The sequence below is a fragment of the Lissotriton vulgaris genome, chromosome 11, assembly GCF_964263255.1.
Source record: "Lissotriton vulgaris chromosome 11, aLisVul1.2, whole genome shotgun sequence".
Classification (NCBI taxonomy): Eukaryota; Metazoa; Chordata; class Amphibia; order Caudata; family Salamandridae; genus Lissotriton; species Lissotriton vulgaris.
This window is the reverse complement of record NC_141699.1, coordinates 974,757,496-974,773,891: the sequence shown is the minus strand read 5'-3', so window position 1 is coordinate 974,773,891 and position 16,396 is coordinate 974,757,496. Positions and strand designations below refer to the sequence as shown.

Here is a 16,396-nt window from a genome sequence, read left to right as displayed (position 1 = left end):
TTATGAATTTTTAACTTGCAAAAAAGGCATAACATGCTGAATTGATATTTAACACACCAAATTCAGCATGCTTTGTCTTTTATACAACCCGTTTCCCATGACTAATTTAGGCAGGTTTGACCTGCCGGAATTTATCAGGTGGAACCCCACGGGTGTAATGAAAATCACATAACTTGTACTTTCAATTCATGTGCAAAAACGTGTTTGCACCATAACCGAGATTTATCTCTGCACTTGTAATCATGGACTTTATGAAGGAAGAATACATTTTTCCTAAAAGTGCAAACATACATTTCATGTAGATTTTCTATCCATTAAAAACTCATTAGATGTTGCATTATCCCATCTGTCACTTGTGGCTGACTCATTTGCAACTTATTAAAGTGGATCAATAATTCTTAAAATGTCCTTTCCTTTCTTTTCCTTTTCTTTCTTTTTCTTTCCTTTCCTTTCCTGCCTGTCTTGACTATTCCTATATGACTGAGTATACCAAGATTCCATTTCCTTTCCTTTCCTTTCCTCCCTGTCTTGACTATTCATATTTGACTGAGCATACCAAGATTGACTTAATAGACTATTGATAGATTTATGGAACTTTAATGAATTTGCCTTAGGGAAGCAACCCATTGGAGACATTATCAAATTGAAAGTTTGATTGTTAACTTACAGTTACGACTGGACTTGTAGACCCACCAAATAATAAAAACTAAGACTTCAGGATTGTCACAATGAAGATCTATGAGGCCAATGTACATAAAAAATAATCCCAGTGAGAATTTTTCCCTTTTTTTGGTCTTTTTGAAAACCCATGTGTGTGCTGCCATTCATGTAGCTTAACGTTCCCGCCCTTTTTAACTGTCATTGAAGGCCCCAAGCAGCGAAAGCCTGAGACTACACCAAATGCCATAAGAATTCCTTATAGCAGATATCACACAGAACTACTTTTTTTGGTTTCTTTGAAACTGCCAAATTGTTTTGAGTGAAATCAAATAGAAGGGAAACATTCTGCCTTCCTGAATAAGTGCAGTGAAGCAAAAAAGGCAGACACATTCTTACATTGCAACACATTTGACATTCATTGATAGGGCACATCAGTATTTCCAATACAGTCAGCACATTTTCAAACTTGTAGAACTTATTTTATGTGGATATTTTGGAAGCACTTCCACATTCCCATCAACACACCACAAATTTAAGAACTATATACCAGGATTCCAGGAAAACAGTTGCACCAACGATCTGTAATGAAAGGATCCTGCCAGTAGATAACCTGTTCACAGTATCCTAAAGGAGTGTCAATAGCCAGTTTCTTCTTCATTATGTAAATAGTCTACCTTAATTTACCATGGCTTTTAAGTCCCTTCAAAATTTGGACATGGACCTTTTCCTCCAAGAGGCATGTATATAATCTTAAATAAAGTTTTACATTATTAGCAAAGCAAAACATCCATGTCTAGGCTTTTTTTTATAAGCATCCTCAAATATTCATATGGCATAAGCAAGAAGTTCATAATTTCACCACTGTTTAGTTCCTGGCACAGTGAATGACATAGGTATTTGCCATCCACCAACAATAGTTCCTGAAGGGGGAAGTGTAGCCTCAACATCCTCAGAATGCTAGTCAATAGCCATCAAAAGATTGGTTTTACTAGAACACCTACAATTATGTTCGCATACAAATTATTTATAATCATAGGAAAATGAACACATAGAGCTCTGATATCATGTAGAATTTAAAGAGGTGTTTCCCAAACAATGCAACAGCGCAGTGGATGTGAGGTAAGTGAGTGAGAAGTGCGCTAGTGCTTAGTGCTATACAATATATATATATCAGTAGTGACTGTGGAGGAAGCATAGTTGTATAATTAAGACTCTAAAATAAAGTTGTAGGCTCCTTCATTACATACACACAGTACTCTATTATATTGTCAATGTTTCGACCATTAAGTGTTCTTTGTACATGGTCATCTTTAGGACAGAAGGGGAGGAAACACCAATTGCATAGTGTTCATGCAGTAAATGTGAAACGTTAAATACTGGAGTGGATCCACAGATCATAGATCATAGAACCTAACAACAAACAAAAGTCTCCTATAAGTGTATGTTGGGAGAAGGGTCCATTAATAGTCAAGTGACTGTAGAGCCTTCTCACAACATACACTTATAAGAGACTTTTATTTAGTTGAAGGTTCTATGACCAATGATCTGTGGATCCTCTCCATTATTTAATGTTTCACATGTACTGCATGAACACTATCCAAAAGGTGCTTCCCCCCCCTTCTGTCCCATCCTGATGACGACCCTGTACAAACAACACTAAATGGTCGAAATATTAACACTATAATATAGTACTGTGTATATGTAGTGCACTTAGCCTAAAAGTTTATATTAGAGTCGAGATTATACAACTTTGCATCCTCCACAGTCACTATTGATATATATATATATATATATATATATATATATATATATATATATATATATATATATATATATATATATATATATAGCACAAGCGCACTTCACACTCATTTACCTTACATCAGCTGTGCGTTGCGTTATATAGGAAACGCCACTTTGAATTGTATATGATATTGGAGCTCAATGAGCTCTCTTTCCTGTGATTATGAATAATTTGTATGTGAATAAAATTGTATGAGTTCTTGTAAAGCAAATCTTTTGATGACGATTGACTAGTTTTCCGAGGAAGTTGAGGCTACAATTCCCCCTTCAGGAACCATTGCTTTCCTTTATCATGGTGCTAAAACAGGCATTTCGGTGCAGGTTTGTCTTTGATATAGGGATAACACTCCCCTAGAGCTCTGGCAGCTCATTTACACCAACAGAGACCAATCCTAAGTCTTTTCTTTAAGTTGGAACTGTACCTCCCATTAGGCAGTGAGGCTACTGTTTAAGATTATGCTAGCCTATTGCTTATAAAGCCCAGCCATTACTGTGAGGTTAAAAGAAGCATTGGCTTATAACATTTGACACATTTGTTTTCGATCAGTCTAAAAAAATAAGGATAAAGGTACTTCTGCTAATCATCTGCCAGACTGATCTGAAATGATACATTTGTAATGTGGTGGCTAACATTCTCAACTCCTAGTAGTTTTTTTAATAACCTTTTTGTCTGTATATACCCTTATTTATTTTTCCTACATATCAGTATTTGCCAAAATGTATTGTTGTTCTGTGTAAAAAGACACTTGTAAATAGTATATCGCCTATGTGTTTATAAGATGGGTTTAAATACATGCTGTAGGAGGTTGATGTTATAGGAACGTCTTGTATACAATACAATGTTAATTCCCTTTTTTTGTATAGGACAATTATACCTGATCATTTGATTTTTTTTTTTTGTCATTTTCATACTGCCACACCAAGATCACAAAGTATAAAAAGAAATAAAAGGGAGGAGAGCAACCAATTGTAGTGCAACTTGTGGCAGTCTGTAGCCTTGTCAGTGAATGGCCACTGATAAATGAGTTGCTTTTTACTTTGTATTTTAACTCTTTTTTTTTTTATCCGCAATTTATAATCAAGCTAATTATTGGTTGATAGAGATTATTGCATATACCTTAAACATTGGTACTTAATTCAAACCTATCATTCTTCCATACTATTGACAGCTGCCCAAATAATCCCCAAAAACTTCCTAAAATGATTACATTAGTACACTGGAGTTCAGTTGATTTTAGCGACTATCGTCCACTAGTTAATCTAATAATTCCCACAAACCTAGATAGATGTTCTACTAAAACACTTTTTTAGTGAGAGATCTAAGCCAAAACAGTCCTGGACTTCCATGTTTAAATCTAATTAGTCCTAGAATTCCTGTTAACAGAACTTCTTTGCTCTATAGCAACAAATCGTCTGGTAAACATGATGAGGTAGATATTTGAGTGAGATTAATCCATTATCCAAAGCTATAAATACACTGAAATCATAATAAACCATCCATTTGCACTTTTTTATAGCACTATTGCCAATCGAGGCGTTAACTGCATGACACTGAAAAGTATAAAAAGAACAAGACTGTATTAAATGTATAAGTGGTTGCAGTCAGGACTATACCGTTCTGCTTCTTAATTTAGACATTAACTAGAGGTTCAGAATATGGTAGCCTTACCAGTGACTGGCTGGTGCACATCATAATTGTTGGTTACTGCAGTTGAGGATGAGGCGCAAACATAGATTTTGAGAGTTGTCATTCTGGAAGATTGAATACGTTTTAGGTCAAGCCTGGACAGTGCATGCACTGCTCTGCAAGGCATGCTGTATTTGAGTATGGACTTGAAACTCTGCCCATTCTCCGCCCATATTTTTCATTGGCTTGTGTCATTGTCCTTTGTAAATACTGCCTTCTGATTCGTTAATAGGCTTCTTTGCCCCTCCTTAGTACTGCCTTGTCGTCATTTCTAACCTACCATGAGGACTGGCCCTTTTACTTCTGTTGTTACACAGTATGTCTTAGTTAGTATGGAAGCACTATTTTCTTCATGCTTTTCTCCTACTGCAGGCACAGCATGCTTTCCTGCAACATTCAGCGCGCCATGCGTGCTTTCACTTTTTAAGCAGCCCAGGGCAATGGCGGCCGCTTCTGTAAAAGCGAGACATATTTCATTTCAAAGAAGTTTGAGCTATTGGCATTATAAATGAAAATACCTTTTATTTATGTTTTTATTATCAAAACATATAAATAAGTCATTGTCATTTACAATGCCAATAGTTTAAACTCTCACAAATGCAAGACCTATTACATTGCAAATGCATGTTTACCATGTTCCTAATTACATGCAAATGTGCACTAGATGATGTAGATAGTTGAAGCATATTCCTTAGGATAGGCACAGCAGCTCTAAAAGGGACCGTGCTACCAAAGCAGGATTTCTTGAATGGAGGATTTATAGTTTGATGTTTACCTCTTTCAGTGGAACATAAATTTGATATCCTGTGCAAGAGTAGACATGTTTTCTTTCAATAGTTGATATGTGGCAGGGCTCAAAAGGAGGCTTGTGTTTTATGAAACATTCACAGCTTTGCATACATGTTCAAGACTGATGACAGGAACAAAAGAGAAGTAAGATTCATGGATTAGTTGTACAAAATAGAAAAGGCTCTCATTTGTCTTCGATATTAGACCAGATGTTTAGGGTTTTATATACTCAGAGTATGAAAGCAAGGCCTTCATGTACTTGGTTAGCTTCAGAAGGTGTTTTTCTACATTACCTCTAGGTCATGTACTTCACCGAAAACAACAAATAACAATTTTTTGCTGATTTGATTTGTTTCTATGTTTACTCAGTCAGCATACTGCACCTTCTTCACTATGAGAGCAACCTTCTCATGTGAGCTTTGCAAAAAAAATTAAGGGCCTTATTTATGAGGCCATGAGCCACTGTTACGCCGCTCGAGCGTCACTTTTTGTGACTCACCAGCGGCGTAAAAAATGTGCCTTGATGCACCATATTTACAAAGTGACGCATCTAGGTAGATGCGTCACTTTGTAAACCCCTGCGCCACATTATACGTGCGCTAGGTATAATGTATGCAAGAGGGGGCGGTCTGACGCAGTGTTCTCTAAGATTTCACTGCGCCACTTCCAGGACACAAATGCGTCAATATCTTATGCCTGCCTCACAGCAGGCGTAAGACTGACGCAGGCCCTTTCACATGGGGCTTATCCCACTTGAAAGGACACATTACTGGAGTTGCGTCACTTTTGTGACACACTCCAGCAATGCCTCACTTTTGCGCCATACAGATACGTCAGAAATACTGACGTATTTGTGACTCCTTGCAACATGATGCTCCATAAAGTAAATATGACGCATCAATCATGTTGCAAGGAGGGCGCACTGAGAAGTGATGCATCGCTGCTTTCACACAGCGATGCGTCACTTCTCATAAACGAGGCCCTAAGTACATAGTTTACGTAGGTAGCGAGTTAAACCCAGACACATGCACACACACACCCATGTCATATATTATAGAGTTAGTGAGCTATGTTGGATAATATTTACTCACAATCTTTAAGGGTTTTGAAGAAAAAAGTGCATTCGGTTTCTTTAAAAATCTGTGTTTCTCATAAGTAAAGTTAAAACACGGCGACCACCCCCTTACTGTGCATTGATGACGTGCCCTGAAGTTCTGTGCGTGAGTTTCAGCAGAGATTGCCAACTAGTGTAGTGGTACCTACTCAAGTTATTCTCTAATGCACCTGAATCGCTGAAAAGTTTCAATACTGGGGATTATTTAATTCGTTTGCTTGAAGTCAATGTACCCCACTGAATAATTCACAAGATACACTAGAAACTTATTTAGTCCCCAGTGCCTCTTCAGTGACCATAGTACACCTTAAAAGGAGTATTCAAATAAACATTCAATTATCAATTTTCAAAAAGAAGCGCATTCTGTCTGGCTGTACTTATTTCAGAGGTTGATCAATTCATAAAATTGCATTTTGCGATTCAAATATGGTGCTTCTCTCCTGCATTTTATCAAATTTTGCAGACTTGGTAATAATTTTTCCAATAAACTCATTTTATAACACGTCAACGACTAGCTGCTTTAAGTAATACTAACAAAAAGCATAATCGAAAGGCAACATAAAATACATACTTTTTGATTTAAATGTAAAAAACTGCCAGTGCCAGCGAAATTATGTTTGAAGCCGATAACAAATACAGCTTTATAGATTAGTCAATACCCTTATAGATTAGCCAATAGCAAAAGGGTTGTAATTTCAAACTGAAAATGGAACACCAATAATGCTTGTTTTTACCAGTTATAACATTTGAAGTGGCAGTATTTCATTTAAATATGATCACATGCATAATATTTCAAGAGATTGCTAGAGTGTCTTAGACATCCACACAGAAGATTCCAGTTTTAACTTTTACTATCTGCATAAAAGGAAAACCCAGGCAAAAAACATTAACGAATACACATTTAATTAAATGCATAGTTCATTTTTCCAGCAAAATCATTCCGGGCCTTGAACTTTGTGAAGACCAAAAGAGCATATGTCAACACAGTCCTGTCTCTATCCATTTTAAACACCCAGGGTAACGTCACGCTGCTTCTACATACATACAAGCTACTTAAGACAAAAACGTTCACCTCAAAGTGTCACAGGTATATCAAGCCTGAACATTGAAATACTAGTTCTGCTACTTCTATTTTTTAATCCATAATGTTTTCATAGAGGTATAGCTCCCCAGCATATGTACATTTACTGTTCATGTCCACTGCCATGGATCTCAATCAGTTATTCTTCCCTACTATCAGTTGAAAAAAACATGATAGATCAAAGCATTGTTTTTTCCCCTCGGCTAGAAATGCAAAAAGAGTAGAATTAAAACCAGTGTGCCCCTATAACATTTTTGAGGATGATAATGTTAAGCGGGCCATGTAGACCAAAAATGTGTATAAATCAAAAGAATTATTGTGGTATACATGACATGAATCTTTTCAGCAATGCTGCCCCTGTTCAAACATTTCAACATCATATTTTTCTAAAAGTTTTGTGGCTATTAACTATAGGGCTGAGATGGTCATTGAAATAATGAGTGATACACAGATTGAAAACCTTAATATGGTGCTCCCTGATTTAAAAAAATATATATAAACATAAATATAAGAAGATGTCATTGTGAATGTATGAGCAAGAGAGAGGTTTGACAAGTCTGCCCTCACCCTATACCTAGAAATTGTCAGGCATAAGGATTGAGCAGTATTGGATAACATAACACATTTTGGCCTTACTGTGAGAAGTCATGTACACGGCCCCTTTGAAGGTCAAATGCTTATCATGGTTAGATAACCACACAGTTCAAAACAAGTTACACAAATAAAATAAGTAGAGGTCATACAGCAGCAGCATTCCATAAACATAACATTGTTATCTATTGGAAGAATAATCTATGGTCATAAATATTAATGGCTAAAAATAACGAAATTCTTACTATAATCACATTGTTCTAAGAGTAGACATAAATGAGAACACTGAAGCAAAGTGTCACCGGATGGGATGGAGAAATACATAGACATCTTTACAGTGTAAAAATGAATACGATTAAGCATGGGGAACTATTAAAATCTAAAATTGGGCTAGAAACAGATCCATTTGTTGTTGGCCTGTATAGATTGGGATATTTTCTCCATAGTTAAAGATCTGTTTATAAACAGATGCAGGAGTACTCAAAATCCTACAGAGCCAACCTATCTGGGCCAAAGATCCACAGTTAATGAATGTCATTAAAGGTGCTAAGAATCACTGTTAAATGTCCTTTTTATGAGTGGCCTGCTAATTCTTAAGAGCTGAGTAACAAGAGTTTCTGACCCACCAGAAATATAAAGTCCCTGAAAACTTCACAGACCTCTCTTATTTTGACCAGATCTTTAGGATTTTCAAAACAGCCAAAAACTTTGAGGAAACTGTGTGGAAAAATAGGGAATTGTCAGATATTTTGTGCACACATGTTTCAGTACTTCTCCTGTTCTTTGGTCAAAGTTTGCTAAAACAGGCTGAGTAGTTCCAGATTTCAGCAAATATATTTCTTAAGGATGGCAAGTGGTGTTCCCTCCATGTTGCACCATGGCTTTAGCACTACGATAGTTCCTTAGCTGTACAACATGTTGTATATCACAATACTGAAAGATATATGGTAAAAGGAAGCCAACACTCATTTTTAATGGGCTGTTGCAGTATTCAGGGACTGCCCTTTGGTGGTCTACATGCAGTGCACGAGATAAAACATGATGCCCAGACACTGCTTAAGGCAGGGTATGTTTATTTATTTAGTGTGGGCAGAAGAGCGCTCCTCTGGTAAGCTGATAGTCTGTTCAAAGAACATTTCAGCACCTTAGATGAGTTCACTTTTCAATGAGAAAGAGTTCTCCAACTGTTCAACTTCATGTATAGGGCATAACTTCAATGACAGTATCAAGGCAATTATTATAGAATTCTAATATGTACTCAGCAAGCTTCACCTAAAATACTTGAACATTTTTATCTCAATATCCGTGAAATTTACTCTTTCATTCCCCAGCAATTAATGAAGACCTGGGGTGGGTGTGTACTGTTTGCAATAAACTTAGGAACATAAACAAACTAATGAATAACTAACGAATACATTGGGACCTAGGCACAAAGATATTTTTTGCTTTAGAATGTTAATGGCAGAAAATACCTCCTTTGTACTTGACAAGTGTTAAAACAAATCCTGGAAAATGGATTTGCTAAATCGGATTTCTCTGGCCATGAGTGTTGAGGCATCTCCAGTAGTAACTCCACTCAAGGGATTGAATGTGTGTTTTACAAGGATTGGTTTGCTTTTAGTATTGACAACATCCACAAACAAGTACATTGATGGGCATTCACAAATTTGCCTTCAGCCTCTTCCCACATGGTTGTAGTGGTTAGTCCAGTAAAGTACATTTACCTCAGTGACATGGAAAGGCTTTCACCACGGAGAAAATATTTTGCCTGTGGAGTAAAAGAAAAAAAATGTGGATTTGCCCAGTGGGCTTTAATGCGCCTCTGCTGAAATCTACTCTGTGTGGAATGTTACACTAGGGAAGTAGGAATCAAAGGAAGATATCACATGATATTCCCAGTAGTAAACCTAGAAACCTGTGCCTGCTATAGCTTTTCAGGTATACTTCTTGGACCGTGTGTAAACTGAAAAAACAGTAAAACTACATTCAACTAGAAATGTAAATATCTGCCTGTACTGTTAAGTGTTTTTGTGACTCATGCCTATTGTGAATTAAGGGATTTTAGGTTGGAATGAAGCTTCTTGTGTAAATGAACCGACGGGCCTTACCCAGGCTCAGTAAAAAGGAATGCAACAGGGTTTGAGAGTAGGAGTAGAACATAATTCAAGACTTCCTGTCTTCATACTTGATAGCTCTCTGCCCAACTCATACTCTAGTCCAAATACAGATTCAAACTTCTTAAACATGCCTTAACTACTGATGATGGGATTGTAATGCAACCATCACTTCAACATTACAATTAATCCTTGTGTGTGCAGCAAATACCCGGAATCTCCTTCCAGGCAAAGCACGTTTTAGACAGCCTATAGCTGATTTGCCCATATTGTGAACTATTTAAATCTCTTCACTTAAAAACATATTGAAATGTATGCACATTAGAATAATGCAACCCAATTATTTTGCTTTCATTTGGGAAAGATATGTGCATTTTATGATAGTGTTATATGTATTATTTTATATTATGAGTTATAGCCACTTTTAAGCTGCTGGAGGAAGGGCCAAAAAGTTATATACACCACACATCCAGTTATAGGAAACACATATGCCTGGTATTTGCCATTATTTTACATTATGTTACATCTTCTCCCTGTGTTACAGCATACAAGAAATAGTCACCCAAAGTAAGCAACTGTTCAATGCTTTGTGTCAGTAAAACTTAGTTGTTTTTATGTTTTGTTATAAGAGTTGGGCAGATCTAAACAAAGTTGTCTTATCTCTTGTATTTGACCGTGTGTCTACCCATCACCAATAGTCCTCACAAATGTGTTTTGTGATCTTAAAAAACAAAATACATGATAACAAAATCCAGTTAGGTAAATAAATCGGCTAAAAGCAATCAGACATTCATCTATACAGGGGATGGTTTCTGTTTAGGTATTTTTCTTGATGTTTCATGCTTCTTTGTGGTTTGTAGCGTTTTCCACTGAGAGGGAGAGGGAATGCATATTCTGTGCAGCCTCCAACTGCTATTGTGGGGGATCTTTCTTGGTTCTAAATAGGTGTACTGATGGAGTACACTTTTTCCCTCCTTTGGCGTTTCAACCTTCCATATTATAATTTGTTGGGGTCTGCAGCTGGACAATAGGATGCTGGCTAGGTGCATAAGCTTTTGTCGGAATGTTGCTTATATGCTTTCTCAGAGCTTTTAATATCTCATCATCAATTTATTTCATGTGTAGGGCCATCTCTTTAGATGTAAATGGATATATGCATGTTTTCTTTGGCATGTTTCCATTTCTGGCAGGTCTATTTTCTTTTTTCTGAGTGTCATTATTTCTTTTCAACCCGTCTTAGCTTTACATCTTTTATTTTTGGCTTAGACGGCACTGGTCAGCATTTGTGAAAATCTCTACTTTGAAAGGATGGAACACATGGCCCGCCATTTTGAAATTAAATATACGTATCCATATTTTAGGATCATTACAGTAGGGCTAGCCTGTTGTTCGTTATTCCTCAGATATTTCAGTATTCTAACCTGATGTAGATCACAGCTCTAATATCAGCGTCAAAGTGTTCTTCAAAAAGAGGATGAAAATGATAGCATGCCTCCTCAAATGGCCCTTGGACTACACCAAGAGATAATTGCCCAAGCAATGTTCATCCCAAGAACATCTCTTAATTGTTCCCATTACCAGGCCGATTACGATGCTCGCGGTCGGAAGGGAAACAGTTCGGTCAGGGGTGTGGAATTTAGGAAAATATCTACTTGTCCATGGGGGAGGTTGCTTCATAAATCTACTTGTCCTGTAACAAAATCCACTTGTCCCTGTGTTGCCATGTGGTGCAGCACCAAATTATGGGAGCAATCTCACTATATAAGAGCTCTGATATAGTCTCTCTGATTATCGCAGGGCTCATACCATAGTAGTGTTTGAATATGTGCAATCCCCTTATGTTGCCACGTTTCCGCAGATCTACATACTGGGGCTGTAGATAGTGGTAAGCAATAGTTTCAGGGGTTGAATGCCCTTTGAATCTGTGCAAACCTACTAACTTGCATGTTTTAAGGGTTTTCAACAACTCTTCGCTAATCTTTTCCCATACTGAGAAATGTTGGAAATTTACTCCTGACAATGTAAACCTTTTTCCAGCGATGGGAAAAAAGTGGTTGTAGAGAAAGTGAACTTGCAGTCAGATTTTCGCATGAGCAAATCTACACATGCACATTTGCTCATGCTAAAATACAGTTCACAAATATTTTCTAGGAGTACTGTTTCTTGTCCTACTTCTGTAAATTCTTGGGAATTCATGAAAGCTGTATAGCTTCACTTAATGCAAGGACATATACCATGGGTGCACTTTTGAGACTTTCATTAATAATTGGGCCCACAATTTGGTCTAGCTTTGACCATAACCTTTTGCAGTTATTAAAATTCTGACTCTCTCTGTATTGGCTGGCTTCATTGTGAGTGACCGCATTCTGCTCTTTCACAAGGAGAATATCGGCACACAAAGTAGTTTTGTACATTACCAGTAACTACTGTGCCAGTGTGTGCTTTTTGAGACCAAAACTATTTTTGCTTTTGCCAATGTTTGTTATAATGGTGAGGACCCAGAAGCTCCCACACCAATAAGGTTTTACAGAAACCATGCCAAAACAATGCACACATTGAGAACTAAAACGCTGACCATCAATTTCAGACACACTGTCTTTGCCAATGCTTGTTTATTTGTGTTCCCATATAATCTTATTTAAACTGGTTACACTGATTTTCCATTATGACTATTTTTGGGAAATACTAGCGAATGATGATGCAAAGAAATGGCACCTGAAATTTTACAGTAGTTTAGCAAAATGTTTTTTACCTGCTTTCATTTTTTTATAAACATTTAATTTTGAAAGCAAAGAATCCTCAAGCTTGCTTTCAAGCTTCTGCAAATATTTGCGTCAAATCAGGGAGCATTCTGGGAGAATTATACGTAGCCTCATATTGCTAAACTTTGAAGACATGTGTACAAATTTTTATACTGGAACAACTGTTATAGTGCAGTCAGAGCTTACAACATTTACTTAGAGCGTTCATCCTAATAATAAAGGTTTTCAATTCATGAACCTTAAATACAAGTTTGAACAGCATTAACATATGGGCCAAAATGTTACCATGACTGCAAACCGTGCCCTTCCCTGATACATAATGTGGTTTTGTAAACTGGCAGCCAAAGGATTTGTGCTGCAGGGGGTTGGGCCGACTTGTCCGAAGGACAAAATACACTTGAAAACTTGTTGCCCTTGACCCCAAACAATATGTCCTGGGCGTCGGGTTATAGGAATTCCACATCCCTGTCGGTCATTCCAAATTGGTTACCACCAGCACTCAGAGGATCCAAGTCAGTTGGAGCCATTTCGGACAGCTCTACGGACAGCCTTTTCAACCGACTGTTGGATTCTGATGGCCTTTCCGACTCAGTCTGTCGGACACAAAAAGGCTGTCGGAAACTGACTTGGCGGAGGCCTATCAGGCCCCCCTTCATCTTGATGCCTCAGGTTGTGGGCTAAGGGGGTACCAAAGGGACCCCCCTGTAAAACCATGCACTGTGTGGCACACAGGGTGCTAGGTTTTTTGCAGACACTTATTTTCCCCAAAGGAGCCTGTGTTGTTGGTCGGAACACAGGCTCCCATTGAAGTCGATGGGAGTCCTTCAAACAGTGTGCGGGAGCATCATAATCGGTCGCGTGGAACCGCTGATCGCAAGTTGGTCGGAGTCCAATCCAACTACTAGTCAGACGAAAAGTTTCTGCACAACATCGTAATTGGTCCCCAGGTTGTAACAAAATTGTGCTTCTTCCAAATTTAGACTTCACTGCAACAGCATAAGAGCACTTCTTTTTCAGATTTAATCTCCTATACTTAAGACGGGTTTTGGGTGTTCACAGTATAGTAATCCAATTGTAGTTTGTGCATTCTGATGACATTCACAAGAGGATTAGGAATTGTACTGAAAAGACAGGTGATCGTGGAGATTCCTTTGGTAGATGGCTAGATCAAGGTATCAATTTGTACACACTGACTTCTACAACTAATAAAGGAGGAGAACTGCATGACACTTTGATCATTCAGATGGCGACTATATTCAAGTGCTAGACAAATTTATACTGTGCCATGCCAAGGGCTGCAAAGAGTTCACGGATTATGAATGGGCTGTTTTGTTTTCCTTTATCCATTTTCTCAAAATATCTATCGTTTCTGCTAGGAAAGGTTCAGTGCATGAATTCCACAAAAATCTTGTTGCTTTTACCAAGTAATCCCCATTTCTCAAGATGGAGTAAAAACTGATGTGTGACTATTTGTTCTCCAAAACTTGCTAACTAAAGGAAAACATGCAATTGACCAAAAGTTGAGTCCAAATTGAATTTTTAAGCAATGGCCCAATAGCTCTATTTTCAAGTTGGATGTAGCCACACCTTTCTCAAGGGAAAATGAATGATAGATGTATTTGCTAGGGAGAAAATAGGGGGCAGAATTATACTGACATGTCTGTTTTCTCTAATTTATGAAGGAAATTCCCGACCTCAAATTGGTTGCCTATTTATGTAATGTTTGGAGCTTGTACAGATTATCAGTAACCTGCAGAGAGCTAGGTATTATATTTATTTTATCTTAGAGTTATGCTCTTAAGGTCAGGATGGAAGGTTTTGGATGATATTTTTTATGGAGTCAAATCCAACGATCCCGCACTTATGTGCCGTTCCTATTACCATCCTGACGGAATTATGTGCTTTTTTCAAATAACATTTTATACATCTTCATTCTATAGTACTTGTAGTCAGTGCCATTAGTTTGAGTTCCTCTCTGTGCCAGTTGTTTAAGTGAGTCTGTTTGCTTGTTGAATTTTTTGATGCTAGTGGTTTTTGAAAGTCCCTGCATGTTAAGTAGAAGCATTGCATTTGTTAATACAACTAAGAGCAAAATTGAAGGCCAACGTGGAAAAAAAACCTTAAATAACACAACGTAATAGATGGAATATCAGGTGTGTATAATATTCTGGTGGTATTTATATAAAGAAGGACAACAATAATACTGAGACTCAAAATTAGGTTTGTAGAAAACCTTCTCTAGAAAAATGTAGTTAAAGGAATCTTTTGCGATGTAGCTAAAATAGCATTTAATTGCGAAATGTCCCTAATGTTGGCGAAAATTAAGCAAAAGTATTTGCATTTCATGAAATTTCCCATGGTCGTATCTGCCATGAAAATTGAATATAAGGACATACTTCACACATAAAAGTCACCCAAGATACTGTTTGGAGACTGGTTAAAGAAGAAGCTACCTCTCGCTGTGATTACATTCATCCTACAAAAGGTTTTATTTTCAATTCATTATCCAGAGAAAGAAAATTACATGACCTTTCATGTTGTTAAAATCTCATTAATGTGATATACAGAAAGTTTGTGGAATTGGCACACTTAAAGACAATGATGTCCACCCCTAGAAACATTCCACAGTGCTACTGTCCATCATGCCAGGAAGTATGTTGAAATAATTCAGCCTGAGGTACTACAATCTACACTAATATTACAAGCTAGAATGTATCATAACAAATGTAACCATAGTATGGGTGTACATTGCAGTGACTTTACATAAGCTTGCCTCTACGTCTTGATAATCAAATTGATTAAATGACGTTCTATGCAGCACACATCTTTGAAAAGGTTGTGCAGAATCCTTTCATTTGATTACAATTAGCACACTAAAACAGTGCACAATGGAACTATCCATTCATGGTTCAGGTCACAGAGGGGTAGCACGTTGATGACTTATCTTGCATTAAAGCACATTATAAAACCCATAATATTATAAAACACATAGAGCTGATATGGTTTTAATGATGTCAGATGGCTTTAATTTGTCATATTGACAATGAGAAGTATCTCTGGTCTTGTTCTTGAATATTGCAGAAGATGAATGTCCTGCAGCTTGGACTCAAATTTGTGCATGGCAAAAGCATTTCTGTAACATTGCTTGACACAAGTCAGTGATATAAATTTATTAACTCTTTGGTTATTACTTTTTACAGTAAAAGTGCATTTTGTGAATCTTTTGTATAAGTCTAAGATCAGGTCAGATCCGAAAATGTGTTTATTTAGACCGTGGACTATGAATCACTCCCACAAATACATCCTAAAATACATACAATAAAACAGTTAAAAAGAGACACATCCAATACATAATACATATAATGAGATAAGAGAAACATATCGTGATTAGGGAAATCTCTAAAAACCGACCTATTCCCTTACATATTACCTAAGAAACCTTTTAAAATCCCCTACATCACAAATAAAAATCTCTCAATTGCACATGTAACATCCATGAACCTCATATTCACCAACAATCTGCAGGCTTGGTCATGGTTTGTGATTCCATATTAATAAATAGTGGTTTTAAAAATGGTTTCCGCTCATCTAAAAACCATAAACAATCTAATAAAATGTGTACCCCATTACATTTTGTCTGCCACCGACCTGTGCACATACCCTTCTCTTCTCTCTTTACTTCTATTGTCTTCTTATCTTTATGACATGGGTTTAACCCAACTCTAAATTTTAAAACTGCACCCCTGATCATGAGGTTAGGTAGGGCTTTGATATAGGGAAAGCTATCCTCATTGC

General features: G+C 37.2%; 1 protein-coding gene across 1 annotated transcript in view; it reads left to right on the top strand.

The window, feature by feature from the left end:
- Positions 1 to 16,396, top strand: part of P2RY1 (purinergic receptor P2Y1) — a 104,009-nt gene that overhangs the window by 13,357 nt on the left and 74,256 nt on the right. The window lies entirely within an intron of this gene.